This window comes from Pimephales promelas, chromosome 12 (assembly GCF_988280905.1).
Source record: "Pimephales promelas chromosome 12, fPimPro1.hap1.1, whole genome shotgun sequence".
NCBI lineage: Eukaryota > Metazoa > Chordata > Actinopteri > Cypriniformes > Leuciscidae > Pimephales > Pimephales promelas.
This window is the reverse complement of record NC_142780.1, coordinates 35,874,035-35,891,791: the sequence shown is the minus strand read 5'-3', so window position 1 is coordinate 35,891,791 and position 17,757 is coordinate 35,874,035. Positions and strand designations below refer to the sequence as shown.

At 34.3% G+C, this 17,757-nt stretch overlaps 1 long non-coding RNA gene across 2 annotated transcripts in view; it reads right to left on the bottom strand.

Annotated features, from left to right (window-relative positions):
• LOC148977080 (uncharacterized) overlaps positions 1-17,757 on the bottom strand; it is a 301,169-nt gene that overhangs the window by 16,715 nt on the left and 266,697 nt on the right. The window contains exons 3-7 of one of the 2 annotated variants that reach the window (XR_016145835.1): positions 14,288-14,391; positions 13,274-13,431; positions 8,918-9,064; positions 2,030-2,142; positions 569-673 (exon numbers count right to left, since the gene is read on the bottom strand). This is a non-coding gene — a long non-coding RNA (uncharacterized LOC148977080). Of the gene's footprint in view, positions 1-568; positions 674-2,029; positions 2,143-8,917; positions 9,065-13,273; positions 13,432-14,287; positions 14,392-17,757 lie in introns of those variants that run through there. The other variant, XR_016145834.1, reaches the window with a different exon arrangement.

Genomic DNA, 17,757 nt, shown 5'->3' with positions numbered 1-17,757 from the left:
AAAATAAAATGCACGTTTCCACATAAATATAAAACATCAACAAAACATGATCATCAGATCATCATATTAGAGTGATTTCTGAAGGATCATGTGACATTGAAGACTGTAGTAATGATGCTGAATATTCAGGAATAAATTACACTTTAATATATTCACAAAGAAAACTATGGAAGCTTTTTTCTGCCACTGAATAAAAAAAATTGCAACTTTTTATCTCACAATTGGGAGATATGAAGTCAGAATTGTGAGAAATAAAGTTGCAATTCTGAGAAATAGTCTCAATTCTGAAAAAATAGTCGCAATTCTGAGAAATAAAGTCGCAATTCTGAAAAATAGTCGCAATTCTGAGAAATAAAGTTGCAATTCTGAGAAATAAAGTTGCAATTCTGAGAAATAGTCTCAATAGGCTTTATATAGACGCAGATAACTTAAAAGGAGCGAGCAAAGATTAGCATAACCAATATCCCTCACATGTGCAGATTGATATTTAAACGTTTTATATTTTTTATTCTTCACAGTAACGTTTAGATATTTCAATGGAATAAAACGCCAATAACAAAGTGAACTATCTTATGGCCGTTAACACTTTCTCTGACAAGCGGATGTGATGAGACCCATTTTCCGGTTTGGTCACGTGACGCACGGCATATATTCTGAAACAATAGTCGCAATTCTGAGAAATAAAGTCGCAATTCTGAGAAATAGTCGCAATTCTGAGAAATAAAGTCGCAATTCTGAGAAATAAAGTCGCAATTCTGAGAAATAAAGTCGCAATTGTGAGGAAAAAAAGTCAGAATTGTGAGATAAAAAGTCGCAATTACCTTTTTTTATTTTTCATTCTGTGGCAGAAACGAGATATTTTACATTGCAAAATTTTTACTGTATTTTTGATTAAATAAATGCAAACTTCAAAAACCTTTGAATTGTACTATGTGACTTAGCATTACTGCAATTCAAAAATACTCATATACCATTAGGCTATGTGTACCATATTAATAGCACACACCCTTAAAGGACAACTCCGGCGCAAAATGAACCTTGGTCTAATTACACATTGCTACCTAGTCAACCGTTATCTGAGATTTGTTTTCATGATTGCCGAATGTAAATAGTTTTATCTCTAAAAACAGTTTAGCCTATAACACTAATGCTAGTATATAGGGCATAGAGTAATGACAAATAAAAATCGCTTGTTATTACCACCAACAAGGCTCAAAATAGCCCCATACCAACACGACAGCATAACAAGGGTCCCTACATTCAAACCGAAGCATTGAGAACTTCATCTTTGATTGAGAAGCCATCTTTGAAAAATAGTCTCTACCAGTCGATCTACGAGCGCCGATCCAAGTGCGCTGAACTGTGCAGAATCTCATATGGTCCGTTGTTTCCAGAAGAAACACAAACACAAACCGTTTATTTGTCTTCAATATGTACACGTAGCCTACTGTTCGCGCTCACTTTATCACCTTATTCACATCTCACCAGCGCACTTGGATCGGCGTTCGTAGATCTACTGGTAGAGACTATTTTTCCGAGATGGCTTCTTCCTGTATTCGCGAAATTTACTGTGTGTATAATATATCTGCTTATTAAACTGTATGGACACTGACAAAGTTCTCAATGCTTCGGTTTGAATGTAGGGACCCTTGTTATGCTGTCGTGTTGGTATGGGGCTATTTTGAGCCTTGTTGGTGGTAATAACAAGCGATTTTTATTTGTCATTACTCTATGCCCTATATACTAGCATTATACTAGCGTTATAGGCTAAACTGTTTTTAGAGATAAAACTATTTACATTCGGCAATCATGAAAACAAATCTCAGATAACGGTTGACTAGGTAACAATGTGTAATTAGACTAAAGGTTCATTTTGCGCCGGAGTTGTCCTTAATATGACCTGCTATTTTCACCCGCAGGAAAATCTCTGCAGGAAGGGAAAACTTTTTCATTACAGAGTGAATAAAAACACTCGAGTAATCTGGAGCATTTGGTGTGTATGTAGGACAGCATGCAGTCAGCTGTTTACCTGGACAATGCTCTCCTTACTGACGCCGTTCCTCTCTCATGCTTGTGGAGGAGCGCTGGGTTTCATATTTCTTCTGATTAAGCCAGGTGCACACCGGGCCTTGACTTCGCCATCTGAGACAAATATCACAAACAGAAAACATTTGTTTCTAAGGCAGTGTTAGTGTGACACGCTCACCGACAGATGAGTAATTGCCTTTGCAATGAACTAGTTTGAGTTTGGCTCGGCATGACGTCATTTGCGACTCGCGTTCTGATAAACAACCAATTACGGCATGCATTACGCTAAAAATGGATGCATAAATAAACATTATGATTAAATTCATGTCATAGGCATCAAACTAACACAAACCTTGCAAAAATATGGGAAAAACAAACGAGAGCGTACCTTCAAGTATTGGAATTTACTGACTTTTTTTCTACTTTGACAATTTTCATGTAAATTTAAATGATTGATTAATATAATAATAATTATAATAGTGAAAATGCACATTTCCTGATCTGGTACTGTTGAAATCATTATGCAACAAGGTTTTGTAAACAGACATCAGCTCTTCCCTCTTCGGTCAGCCATGCAGAGCTTAATATTATTCCTGCAGTCATTAGCATAAGGGCTCAAGGGTTTCATTTAAAGGGGACCTATTAGTCTTGATTTGGGGTTTTGCTAGAACAGGTTTTCCTGCTTGAATGTTGATTATTCTCCTTATATTCTCCATTGTTGCGGCTCCTCTCTTCCCAGTCTGCCAGTAACGCTCTCCCTGTCTCTATGAAGCCCCTCCTCCTGAAAGCACACTGTGCTCTGATTGGTCAGCTGGAGCAGTGTGTTGTGATTGGTCGAGTGTGTTTGAGAAATGTCCCGCCCCTTTCCATAACCGCCAGTTTAACACACCACTAACTAACTCACCCAGGCCCCACCCCTTTATTCTGCGCATTAATTATTATAATGAGGAATATTGTGACGTGTTGCCGGATGAAACTCAATGTCAGATCATGAAATGACAGATAATATAAAATGACCAGGTAACATTGTTACGGGTCATATTGCATGATCAAGCACCAATTGACTAAAAGGAGGATTATACAGAGGGTGAAAAAATATGATCTTGCGTGATTAAGTGTGTCATTTGCATTGTTTTGTGGTCGCTCTGGGTCGTCAATTTGCTAATTATTAACAATGTGTGATTATTTAGTTTTCTTTTGCCTTGATTGCCGGAACGGAGAGCCAGATATCCATGCGGTTGAGTAAATAAACTCGAGATGAAGTGTGGCAGTAATTGAAAGCGCTTTATCACAGCTCTCAGATTTCCTTGTCTGAGTGAGTTCTGTTGAGCTTTGATCCCACAATTATCACTGAGACGTGTCATCTTTAAAGCGAGCATCCCGACTCCCGGCGTGGGAACGGCTTCACATTTACACTCGAAAGATTTGATGTGCATGTGTGTGTGAGGGAGATCCGATGCCCGTCTCCAGGGCCGGGGGAATCTGGAGCATTCAAAGCGAGCAGCGCTTCGTGATTAAAGAGAGAGAACATACAGTCAGACTTCATTATGGGGAGAGAAGCCTTCATGACCGGCTCTGGGATCCTCAGGAGGAGTTTATTCTGTGTAAAGGCCGTCTGACTGTACTACACTATCGGCTGAATGCATGCGACTCAGCAAAACCGGTAATAAGCTCCAACGCGTTCTCATCCCAAAGCGCCATATAGGACGCTTTTGCAAAAGCGTAAATATCCAACGCACATGGCACCCTTTAACGTCTAATGAGACGCTTCGGTTAATGGTTAAGTTTAGGTATGGTGTTGGGTAAGGGTTAGACCACTAGGGGGCGTCTTCTGCCCAAATATATCTGCGTCTCATTTCACGTTAAAGGGTGCCATGTGCGTTGGATATTTACGCTTTTGCAAAAGCCTCGTAATAAATATTGATTTGAGATTATAGTCATGCATAGTCAATAAATAGTCATGAAATATTGATTTGAGATTTGAAAACGGCCAGATATAACAGAATGTGGGAACAGGCCGATTTAAATTATTTATTCAGAAATTAGATATTTAACATAAATCTTATTTCTTTATTTTTGTTAGCCTATATGAGATTGAACTTTATTTTTTAATAAATGTCGCTAGATTCAACTATTTTTAATAAATTATACGATATTAAACTATTTTGAATAAGTTATACGAGATTTAACTCTGTGTTTAATAAATTATACAAGATTCGACAGGTTTTTTTACTAGTTATACGCGATTCTACTATTTTTTTAATAAGTTATATGAGATTCAACTCTTTTCTTAAACAAGTTATACGAGATTCAACTCTATTTTTAAAAAGTTAGATGAGATTCAACTCTATTTTTAATAAGTTATATGAAATTCAATTCTATTTTTAATAAGTTTTATGAGACAACTCTTCTTAAACAATACGAGATTCAACTTTATTTTTAATAAGTTATATGAGATTCAACTATTTTTAGTTATACGAAATTCGAAGTTATACCAAGTACGAAGTACGAAATACGAAGTTATGCGAAATTCAATTCTATTTTTAATAAGTTATATGAGACAACTCTTTTCTTAAACAAGTTATACGAGATTCAACTCTATTTTTAATAAGTTATATGAGATTCAACTCTTTTCTTAAACAAGTTATACGAGATTCAACTCTATTTTTAAAAAGTTAGATGAGATTCAACTCTATTTTTAATAAGTTATATGAAATTCAATTTTATTTTTAATAAGTTTTATGAGACAACTCTTCTTAAACAATACGAGATTCAACTTTATTTTTAATAAGTTATATGAGATTCAACTATTTTTAGTTATACGAAATTCGAAGTTATACCAAGTACGAAGTACGAAATACGAAGTTATGCGAAATTCAATTCTATTTTTAATAAGTTATATGAGACAACTCTTTTCTTAAACAAGTTATACGAGATTCAACTCTATTTTTAATAAGTTATATGAGATTCAACTCTTTTCTTAAACAAGTTATACGAGATTCAACTCTATTTTTAAAAAGTTAGATGAGATTCAACTCTATTTTTAATAAGTTATATGAAATTCAATTCTATTTTTAATAAGTTTTATGAGACAACTCTTCTTAAACAATACGAGATTCAACTTTATTTTTAATAAGTTATATGAGATTCAACTATTTTTAGTTATACGAAATTCGAAGTTATACCAAGTACGAAGTACGAAATACGAAGTTATGCGAAATTCAATTCTATTTTTAATAAGTTATATGAGACAACTCTTTTCTTAAACAAGTTATACGAGATTCAACTCTATTTTTAATAAGTTATATGAGATTCAACTCTTTTCTTAAACAAGTTATACGAGATTCAACTCTATTTTTAAAAAGTTAGATGAGATTCAACTCTATTTTTAATAAGTTATATGAAATTCAATTTTATTTTTAATAAGTTTTATGAGACAACTCTTCTTAAACAATACGAGATTCAACTTTATTTTTAATAAGTTATATGAGATTCAACTATTTTTAGTTATACGAAATTCGAAGTTATACCAAGTACGAAGTACGAAATACGAAGTTATGCGAAATTCAATTCTATTTTTAATAAGTTATATGAGACAACTCTTTTCTTAAACAAGTTATACGAGATTCAACTCTATTTTTAATAAGTTATATGAGATTCAACTCTTTTCTTAAACAAGTTATACGAGATTCAACTCTATTTTTAAAAAGTTAGATGAGATTCAACTCTATTTTTAATAAGTTATATGAAATTCAATTCTATTTTTAATAAGTTTTATGAGACAACTCTTCTTAAACAATACGAGATTCAACTTTATTTTTAATAAGTTATATGAGATTCAACTATTTTTAGTTATACGAAATTCGAAGTTATACCAAGTACGAAGTACGAAATACGAAGTTATGCGAAATTCAATTCTATTTTTAATAAGTTATATGAGACAACTCTTTTCTTAAACAAGTTATACGAGATTCAACTCTATTTTTAATAAGTTATATGAGATTCAACTCTTTTCTTAAACAAGTTATACGAGATTCAACTCTATTTTTAAAAATTTAGATGAGATTCAACTCTATTTTTAATAAGTTATATGAAATTCAATTCTTTTTTTAATAAGTTTTATGAGACAACTCTTCTTAAACAAGTTATACGAGATTCAACTTTATTTTTAATAAGTTATATGAGATTCAACTATTTTTAGTTATACGAAATTCGAAGTTATACCAAGTACGAAGTACGAAATACGAAGTTATGCGAAATTCAATTCTATTTTTAATAAGTTATATGAGACAACTCTTTTCTTAAACAAGTTATACGAGATTCAACTCTATTTTTAATAAGTTATATGAGATTCAACTCTTTTCTTAAACAAGTTATACGAGATTCAACTCTATTTTTAAAAAGTTAGATGAGATTCAACTCTATTTTTAATAAGTTATATGAAATTCAATTTTATTTTTAATAAGTTTTATGAGACAACTCTTCTTAAACAATACGAGATTCAACTTTATTTTTAATAAGTTATATGAGATTCAACTATTTTTAGTTATACGAAATTCGAAGTTATACCAAGTACGAAGTACGAAATACGAAGTTATGCGAAATTCAATTCTATTTTTAATAAGTTATATGAGACAACTCTTTTCTTAAACAAGTTATACGAGATTCAACTCTATTTTTAATAAGTTATATGAGATTCAACTCTTTTCTTAAACAAGTTATACGAGATTCAACTCTATTTTTAAAAAGTTAGATGAGATTCAACTCTATTTTTAATAAGTTATATGAAATTCAATTCTATTTTTAATAAGTTTTATGAGACAACTCTTCTTAAACAATACGAGATTCAACTTTATTTTTAATAAGTTATATGAGATTCAACTATTTTTAGTTATACGAAATTCGAAGTTATACCAAGTACGAAGTACGAAATACGAAGTTATGCGAAATTCAATTCTATTTTTAATAAGTTATATGAGACAACTCTTTTCTTAAACAAGTTATACGAGATTCAACTCTATTTTTAATAAGTTATATGAGATTCAACTCTTTTCTTAAACAAGTTATACGAGATTCAACTCTATTTTTAAAAATTTAGATGAGATTCAACTCTATTTTTAATAAGTTATATGAAATTCAATTCTTTTTTTAATAAGTTTTATGAGACAACTCTTCTTAAACAAGTTATACGAGATTCAACTTTATTTTTAATAAGTTATATGAGATTCAACTATTTTTAGTTATACGAAATTCGAAGTTATACCAAGTACGAAGTACGAAATACGAAGTTATGCGAAATTCAATTCTATTTTTAATAAGTTATATGAGACAACTCTTTTCTTAAACAAGTTATACGAGATTCAACTATTTTTGTTATATGAGATTCAACTTTAATTCCATTTTATTTAAAAAAATGAATAAAATGAATCTAAAATTATAAAACAAAATATAAAAAAGCTATTTCAAAATACTATATGATAAAACTAAAATAACACTGATCTGAATTACACAACATAAATCTATAAATTATTACTGAACCTATAATTTCACATTGAGTGTGTTAGCAGGTTAATAGGTTATGATGTTTGACATGCAATTCATGCAAGTATAACTCCACAAATATTAGCCTAACTATTAAATTAAATATAAAACAGCAGCAACGGCATAGCTACCACTGGGGAGCTTCTGCCTGTATATGTTCATCATTCGCAGATTTCCTGACCGAATACAGCAAACACTGAGTGTGTGTCTCAGTCTGAGAAATGAGACCAGCTTGACTTGTTTGTTTAGACTACCAAAAGTTGATTGTTTGACATTGTGTTGGATTAAAATACACAAAACCATCTTCAATCCCTATGGGATTAAACCTTTGTATAAGCCCCTCACAACCAAACCATAAGCTCTACTGCTAACATGCTAACAATATTTAATTCATGCTAGCAACGTGATAAAACATGCTAAAGCATGGTAGCATTGTGAGACATCATGCTAGCAATGTGCTTATTCATGCAAGCAACATGCTTGAGTTGTGCTAATTCATGATTGAAACATGCTGGAAACATGTTAGCAACAATGTGCTATAGGATGCTAAAAATGTGCTAATTTAAGCTAATCCTGATAGAAACATGAGAAGTGTTAAATCATATTGGAAACATGTCAGCAGCAATGTGCTAATTCATGCTAGCAACATGCAAGAAATGTGCTAAAGCATGCTAGAATTGTGCTTATTCATGATAAAACATGCTGGCGAAGTGTTAAAACATGCTGGAAAAACTTTAAAGAATGCTAACAACAGGTTAAAATAAGCTAGCAATGTGATAATTCGTGATAAAAACATGTTAGCGAAGTGTTGAATCATGCTGAAAACACTCTAGCAATGTGCTAATTCATGCTAACAACACGTGCTAATTGATGATACATCGTGCCAATTCATTCTAGAAATCTGCTAACAGCAACTGTAACCAGAAAAAATTCAACAAACTCGTTTACATGTCAACAAATGCTTTCTGTTTACTAAAAATTGCATACCACAACACTTCTTTCAAATCTATTATCCCTCCACAACTTAAAAAAAGTAATAACAAATTTCAGTTAAAAACACATGTTAAGTTCATGCAAGGATCATCATCGTGTCAACAGAATAATGTTTTCAGCTTAAAATGTTTAACTAAACCAATGCATTTGAATTTTTAACTTCCATTCATTTGTTCAAGTTGTGGTAATGAATTTCTTTTTAGAGTGGAGGCAATCTACATAAAATGCATAATTCATAGTTTTCAAAACACAACAGAAACGGTTTTGAGCCAACATGAAAATAAAACATTAAAAAGTGAATGGTGATAAAGTGGGCTCTTTTTCAAAAAATAATGATGCATTAATCAATCAATACCTTTTATTGCAACGTTCCATCTAGTTGTTTAAGCCGCCAGCAATCAGAGAGCGAAATTATTCATGCCTCGGTCTGAAGCCAAACGCCACAGCTTGCCAAGAATCCCGATAAAGTGTTGAAACGATGAGTCCAGCTGTTTCTGCGAGACTTAAACCAGAGCAATTAAGAAAACATGCCTAACACTTCTTTATCTGCAGGTTGGCTGGATTAAAAACAAAAAGTGTTAAACTGTTGATTGTCGAGAAACAAATGACATAAAAACCAAATTCAATAGATGCCATTTAGATTGAAAATGAAAGCCTGATTACACCTGATTCAGTGATTTTAACAATAGTCAGTGTTCATGCATGATCAACTGTTAATGGTCTGGAAAAACTAAAATTATCAGAGGAGGGGAAAAAAAGGATTGGAAAATAAACAGCATATATATATATATATATATATATATATATATATATATATATATATAGCATTTTTACAGTCTTTTACCATTAAAATCATGGTTATTTTTTTACAGTATATATATATATATATATATATAATGCATGCACACCTCAAGTAAAGTTGTTCCAGGAGTATAAGTGCAGTCAAATAAGCAGCTTTACAAAAAAATCATGCTAATCTTTATAAACATCTTCATGCATTATAATTTTAGTTGCATTTTGAGACGGCATGAGCAATCAAGCAATTGCAATTTGCTTAATACTGTACGTGGATACAATCGAAATATATATTATCCAACTTTATATGTGTGATTTTTTTAGCTACATTATGTGACAGATTTAAAAAAAATGGTAAGTCTTTACAAGGTCTCATTTTAGTTAATGCACAAAGTAAAAAAAAGGCAATTTATTCATATTAATAGTAATAGTTTACAGATATGGAAACCTTTTTCACAATATTCTAATGTTGAATTTGGGGTTTTTATAAACTGTAATCCATAATAATCACAATTATAACAAATAAAGGCTTGAAATTTCTCACTTTGCATGTAATGAGTCTATATAATATATCAGTTTCACCTTTTAAGTTGAATTACTGAAATAAATGAACTTTTGCACAATATTCTAATTTTTTGAGTTTCACCTATTATATGGTGATATTAAGAATTCTGAGATTTTGTGCAATTTAAAACAATCCAGAAATTTCTCAATTCGGTTTTAGCATCAATCCACAACAGTCCAAAACTCAAACTCTGAAACCTGAGGTCCGACACTATAGGCAGTTTCCCCGGCGTCTGGGTGAATCACAATGGCACCGATGAGAGACAGAGATAAGCGATCATGATCGTGACCAGCTCAATTATTTACTTCAACAACACTTCCACAAACTCACAGCAGACTGAAAGTTTCAATCCAGTCGCATCCATCTGGTCGGCGATGATAAAAGATGTAATAGGAGGAGAGAGCTGCAAATCCAAGGTCAGCAAGCTCGCCTATTCTGATTCGGCCCCCGCACAAAAGATACACAACCAGCTCCAGAATAAGTTTTCTCTGGGCTTGTCACTGGTGAAACACGGTTTCACAGCAGTCATTAAATCCTTTAGCTAAGGGAATCGTCCCAGCATGCTTCACACCCCCTGTGCTGTAGTAGGAGTCCAGTGATTTGTAACAATTGATATTTCCTGACAAGAGTCCTTTGGGCGGTTGCCTTTAGGGTTGGTATTGACGGATCGCATTTGGCGGTCGAGTCGACTTTTGAGAACAGTAATTTCCCCGGTCTCTCCTCAGCACCAAAATAAAGTCATGGAAAGCTGGCAGGAGAAGGTAGTCCTGCGTAACACACTCCTGACTTTTGGCATTAAAGATGTCTGTGAGAATAATGAAAATATTTTGGCTAATTTGTATGATCGGGGTGTTGTTATTGGACCTTTATGATTCAACTTGTACATTTCCATTCAATTAACACTTGACATATTCATATGAAATTGCCACCTTGTAAAATAATTTCATCTTCCCATTGGGATCCTCTCAGTGGCAGATGCTCGAATGGCACATGAACCCTGGTGACGCAGCATGTCCAAAAACACATTTTTTTTTAAACATATTGATGTTCAGGAGATCATTTTTGGATGGAGTCCTGCATAGGGTTGGGTATCGAGAATCGAGTATCGATTGGAACCGAGACTAACTTTTAGTTTCTCCCGTTAAAATTTAAAATTTCTAGTTTCGATATTCACAGTCCGCCGAGCGGAAGAAGAAACCGCTGAACAACACCAACGAAGAAGCGTCTACCGGAAGTGTTGGCATAACCGCACGAGTCGAACATGAGTAGCTTACGTCGGCGGTCCAAAGTGTGGCTTCACTTTTCTAAAAATAACGAAATCTCGGCAAAATGCAAAATTTGTGACAAAAGGAGTATTTTTACAGAAGGAGTATTTCCTTCATAAAGGCCGTTGGTTAGCAAGGTTAGCTAAACTTTTTTGACCCTGCCTCTTAAAAGAATCGGAATCGAGAATCGTTAGGAACCGGAATCGAAACAAGGAATCGGAATCGGAATCAGAATCGTTCAAATTCAAACGATACCCAACCCTAGTCCTGCATAACCACACTCCTGACTTTGGACATAAACTATGGAGAACGATAGATGTTATATCATGCCAATTTGCAAATAATTTAAGTTTGGTAGCCAATTTGTACGATCAAGTTGCTGTTATTGGACCTTTATGCTTTTTTTTTTTTTTAATTCCCACCTTGTAAAATAATTTCATCTTCCCATTGGGATCCTCTCAGTGGCAGATGCTCGAATGGCACATGAACCCTGGTGACGCAGCATGTCCAAAAACACATTTTTTTTAAACATATTGATGTTCAGGAGATCATTTTTGGATGGAGTCCTGCATAGGGTTGGGTATCGAGAATCGAGTATCGATTGGAAAGACTAACTTTTAGTTTCTCCCGGAATCGTTCAAAAGTTAAAGTTTCGATTCCTAGTTTCGATATTCACAGTCCGCCGAGCGGAAGAAGAAACCGCTGAACAACACCAACGAAGAAGCGTAACCACGCGAGTCGAACATGAGTTGCTTACGTCGGCGATCCAAAGTGTGGCTTCACTTTTCTAAAAATAACGAAATCTCGGAAAAATGCAAAATTTGTGACAAAAGGAGTATTTGTGACAGAAGGAGTATTTCCTTCAGAAAGGCCGTTGGTTAGCAAGGTTAGCTAAACTTTTTTGACCCTGCCTCTTAAAAAAATCGGAATCAGAATCGTTCAAATTCAAACGATACCCAACCCTAGTCCTACATAACCACACTCCTGACTTTGGACATAAACTATGGAGAACGATAGATGTTATATCATGCCAATTTGCAAATAATTCAAGTTTGGTAGCCAATTTGTACGATCAAGTTGCTGTTATTGGACCTTTATGCTTTTTTTTTTAATTGCCACCTTGTAAAATAGTTTCATCTTCCCATTGGGATCCTCTCAGTGGCATATGGATGTATTTTCCCTGCAGAATATGTAATATCTACAGCATCAAGATATGTCTGTTTAGCATAAGGGGGAAACTTACCCACTTGTGTCCATAATGCAGTTTATCCAACTCATTTATCAATGCAGAATTAAAGGAGTAGTTCACTTTTAATAAAACTTTTGCTGATAATTTACTCACCCCCATGTCATCCAAGATGTCCATGTCTTTCTTTCTTCAGTCGAAAAGAAATTAAGGTTTTTGATGAAAACATTCCAGAATTTTTCTCCATATAATGGACTTCAATGGGGTCCAAACGGTTCAAGGTCCAAATGAGAGTTCAAATGAGAGTTTCAGTGCAAACTGCAAACTGTTCAAAGGGCTTTAAACGACACCAGACGATGAATAAGGGTCTTATCAAGCGAAACGATCGCTCATTTAAAAAAAAAAAAAAGTTTAAGTTTTATAAGCTCAAATGCTCGACTTGCTCTGTCCTGTGATGAGCGTTCGTGACTCTCCTGTTCAAAAATGAACGAATCTTTTCCCAAGTCAAACCTTCTGGCCCATATATATCTGCGTCTCATATTGACACTAAAGGGTGCCATGTGCGTTGGATGTATTCGCATTGTCATTATATGAGAACGGGCTGATCCCAGTGTTCATGATTATAACAATGAAATCAAAAATTATTAAAAATTTGCAATATAAAGCAGCATAACAGACTGTTTTGGTACTGTTCAAATAACTGGAAGCGAATGACACTGGAACTACATCATATATATCTCACAAATACCCGATTTTCTCATTTTTGTGATTTTAGTAGCCTAGAAACCCTGCATACTGAATGACAATAACACAGTTTAAATAATGGTGCATTGGTGGAAGATCCCTTTATGCTTGTGACTATCTAGTATACTTGATACTAAGTCAATAAAACATACTTACATGGCAAACTTCACCATCCAGCCGTTCTTTCTCAACATGCAATTTCAAGCTCAATTTCAACTGGTGGTGGCGCTACAGAGTTGGTGCGAGAGACCACCAATTTGGTGAGATTACTATTTAGGGCCATCTCTATCAACGCACCAAATTTCACCATTTTCCTGCGTAAAAATAATGAGAAAACCAACAGAAACAACATCCTCAGTAATTAAATATGCAAGTTATCACAGAGACGACATTTCTGCATTGACAAAGCAGGAGAATTCATGCATTTTTAATGAGATTTAATATCAGTGACATTTTTAATTCTATGCAAATGAGCACTGACACAAAAAAGTATGCCAAAAAGAGATAGCATGCGATACATATGCATCGGGAGTGTAAGTGAAGGGTTCAGTGCACAGACATGGAAAATTGCATTAGTTTGTAAATTGCAATGCATTATCCGTCTGTCACAGTTTGAAGTTGTCCGCTTGTGCTCGTGATTGAGCCCATGACGTTGTGCTTTTTCAATTGTAGGGGAAAAGCTGCATAATCTTTTGGGAAGTCACGCCACACACTTCTGAGCTCATCGGCTTTGATGCGAGTTTGTGTTTTGTGTGTGTTGACAGCTCTTGCACTTGTACATCTGTTTACTCTATTGTCTTCTCCAGCGGCTCCGACACGACACTTTGTCAAGAGTTCAAGAGAGGATCTTGCAATCGTTGCGTGTGTTTGCAGATTCATATCATTTATTCAATAATTCAGCCATTCGACACTGGTTTTGTACAAGAACTGCTTTGGTTTGGCTGCTTGGGACTGTTTCAAGGCATGTTTGCCTTTGAATTAAATATTTAAAGACACACAAAGCCATCAGAAATAGAGCAAACCTGTTGTAGAGGGAAGTAGGAAATGAGTTTTGGCGAAGCAGCAGTTCTGAGGGTTTTAAGCCGAGCTCAGGACACAAACACCCCACGGCGCACACACTAAACTAAGTAAATCTCACTCGCAAACATCATCTACTGCCGCTTTACTCACAAATGTTTCCTTGTCACCACAGAGGAGCCTGGTTTTGATTAACCGCGAGGCTGACAGGACTTTGAGTGAAGCTGCTGGACCGTAACTGGTCATCTTTATCACACCTGGAGAAAGCAGCCATTAGCATTCACATTCATCTCCAGCATGAGCTATTCAATCTGCCATCTTTGCTCAGTTCGGGACACAAGAGACAATCACCTGAGCTGGAACATCATCTCCAACCCTTCACGAGTGTCTGTATGAGCTATGATGTCCAAGACCGCACACAGAGAAAGTCTATTTCACACTTTGGGGATCTTCTAAATAAACCTGTCACTGGATTTAATATTGTAAAAATACGTCTGAAGTTCTGTTCCTTTCTCCCACAATGTCTTTCAGGGGGGAAATGTGTTCACAACCAATGACGCGTTTGGGGAACTTAATACTTTTATTCATCAAGGAGGATGCATTAAATTGATCAAAGTGACGGTAAAATGTTCACTCTGTTACTAAAGATTTTAAATAACCGCTGCTCTTTTGAACTTTCAATTCATTGGAGAATCCTGAAATATAGCAAGGTTTCGGTTTTAAATATAATTGTGACTTACCTCACAATTGCAAGATATAAAGTCACAATTATGACTTAGTTTCTATATTGTCTAAATATTTTGTATATATGGCAATTATGACTTTATATCACGCAATTATGACTTTATATCATCTCGCAATTATGACTATATTATGCAATTCTGACTTTATATCACGTAATTTTGACTTTATATCACGCAATTATGACTTTATATCACACAAATATGACTATATCACACAATTATGACTTTATATCATGTAATTCTGACTTTATATCACACAATCATGACTTTATATCACGCAATTCTGACTTTATATCATGTAATTATGACTTTATATCACACAATTCTGACTTTATATCACGTAATTATGACTTTATATCACGCAATTCTGACTTTATATCATGTAATTCTGACTTTATATCACACAATTATGACTTTATATCACGCAATTCTGACTTTATATCACACAATCATGACTTTATATCACACAATTCTGACTTTATATCACACAATTCTGACTTTATATCATGCAATTCTGACTTTATATCACAAATATGACTATATCACACAATTATGACTTTATATCATGTAATTCTGACTTTATATCACACAATCATGACTTTATATCACACAATTATAACTTTATATCACGCAATTCTGACTTTATATCACACAATTATGACTTTATATCTCGCAATTATGACTTTATATTATGCAATTCTGACTTCATATCTCGCAATTATGACTATATCAATCAATTATGACTTTATATCACACAATTCTGACTTTATATCACACAATTCTGACTTTATATCTCGCAATTCTGACTTTATATCTCACAATTATGACTTCATATCTCGCAATTCTGACTTTATATCTCACAATTATGACTTCATATCTCGCAATTATGCTTGTATATCACGCAATTATGACTGTATATCATGCAATTATGACTTTATATCACGCAATTATGACTATATCTCGCAATTATGACTTTATATCACGCAATTATGACTTTATATCTTGCAATTATGACTTTATATCACACAATTATAACTTTATATCACACAATTATAACTTTATATCACACAATTATGACTTTATATCACACAATTATAACTTTATATCACACAATTATAACTTTATATCACACAATTATGACTTTATATCACACAATTATAACTTTATATCACACAATTATGACATCTTTCCACAGAATTGTGAGATATAAATCACAATTCTGACTTTATAGCAGGCAATTGCGTGCTATAAAGTCAGAATTGCAAGATATAAAGATGCAATTCTGAATTGTGAGTTCATTTCTTGCAATTGCGGGTTTATATCTCACAAAGACTTATCAGGCAATTCTGACTATAACTCGCAATTGCAACTTTATGTAAACTCGCAATGTGAGAAAAAATGTCTGAATTGTGAGAAAGTCGCAAACTTATTTTTTTATTCTGTGGTGGAAACAAACTTCTATACTTTCCAACATTGATAATAATCAAATATTTCTTGAAGCAAATCAGCATATTAGAGCCATTGAATTCATCATATTTAGACACACACGGGTGGTCAAACACGTTAATCTGTCCGACAATAAGTTCAATTCTGGAAGCTAGTTTTGTGAAAGTATTATCGTTTGCTTTATGATGTGTGTCTTTCACTACAATGACTTACTATGATTTTACTTTTACACGCAATGAAAGAAGTAAGAGAAGAGAACAGCAGAGGAACAAAGCAACATAACCCATCATGATTTTTCGAAGAATTGTGTTTAAGCGTTTGTGTCGCCAACCAAATTAAAGGTTTAAATGAAACTGACAATCTTTTCCTCATCCATGCACCCAATTAAAACCATTGAAAGCCATGAAACTGTTAATGAATTCTGGGTCAACTCTACTTCCCAAATAAAGTTTGAGAGCAAATTGGCCAGACGGATGAATTATTGAAATAAACAGCAGCTTTACATCCTCCTCTTCTGAACCCAAAACACGCCACAGTTCACTTTCAATTATCTCTGTGAATGATAGACGAGTCAATCGTCTTCATCAACTCTCAGCCAAATAATTCTGGAGATCCAGATCTAGTTTTCCCTCTGCTAATGCCAGGGAAAACGATTACATTCCCGGCTCGTACGCGAAACCGATGGAATGACACAGATACAACGATAAAGAATTTAATGGAGAGATTAAATGTCCTGCTCAGACGACTTCCTCATTTTTACAGAAAACGTCTCTGTGGTTTGCGGAGAAACGTATCTTGCGATGCACGTCTGGCCCAGAGCTCCGACTTTAGAGAGTTTATCTGGTTAGCTCATCTCCTTTCATGTCTGGCATTCAAAACGCTTGTCTGCATCCCGATAAGCCACATTCAGGAGGAGCGTTCTTCCTCATCCTACAAACACTCTCACAAACTTTCAACACGTACAGCTTTGGTAAGAGTTTGTGGAAAATATCCAGGGTTAGTCACGGCTTTTCACACTGCCGTCTACCCAAATCACATGATGTCCCAGAGAGGCTTTATTGCTGCTTGTAGAAACTGCAAAACTGGCCGTATAGCTTTTGAAATTTGATCACAAACGAGATGCATTGTCCGCGCTTTCCACAAGCAATCAGTTTTCTTCCAACTAACTTGTTTGAATATAAATTGGAGCAGCGCGAAACATCACGTCATGAACAAGACGGGCGATTATGAACGCATGAATCAAACTCAATCAGACGGCAGAGAATTCATCACACGGCCTTCCACGGAGCTCTTATTACATCCCTGAAAAACCCTTACAGTGAAAAAGCTGACAGATCACACTCATTTCTCCACTGTTTGCGTCAATGCTCATAGAATTTACATTTCTTCATTTAGCTGACGATTTTATCCAAAGCGACTTACAATTGCTATATA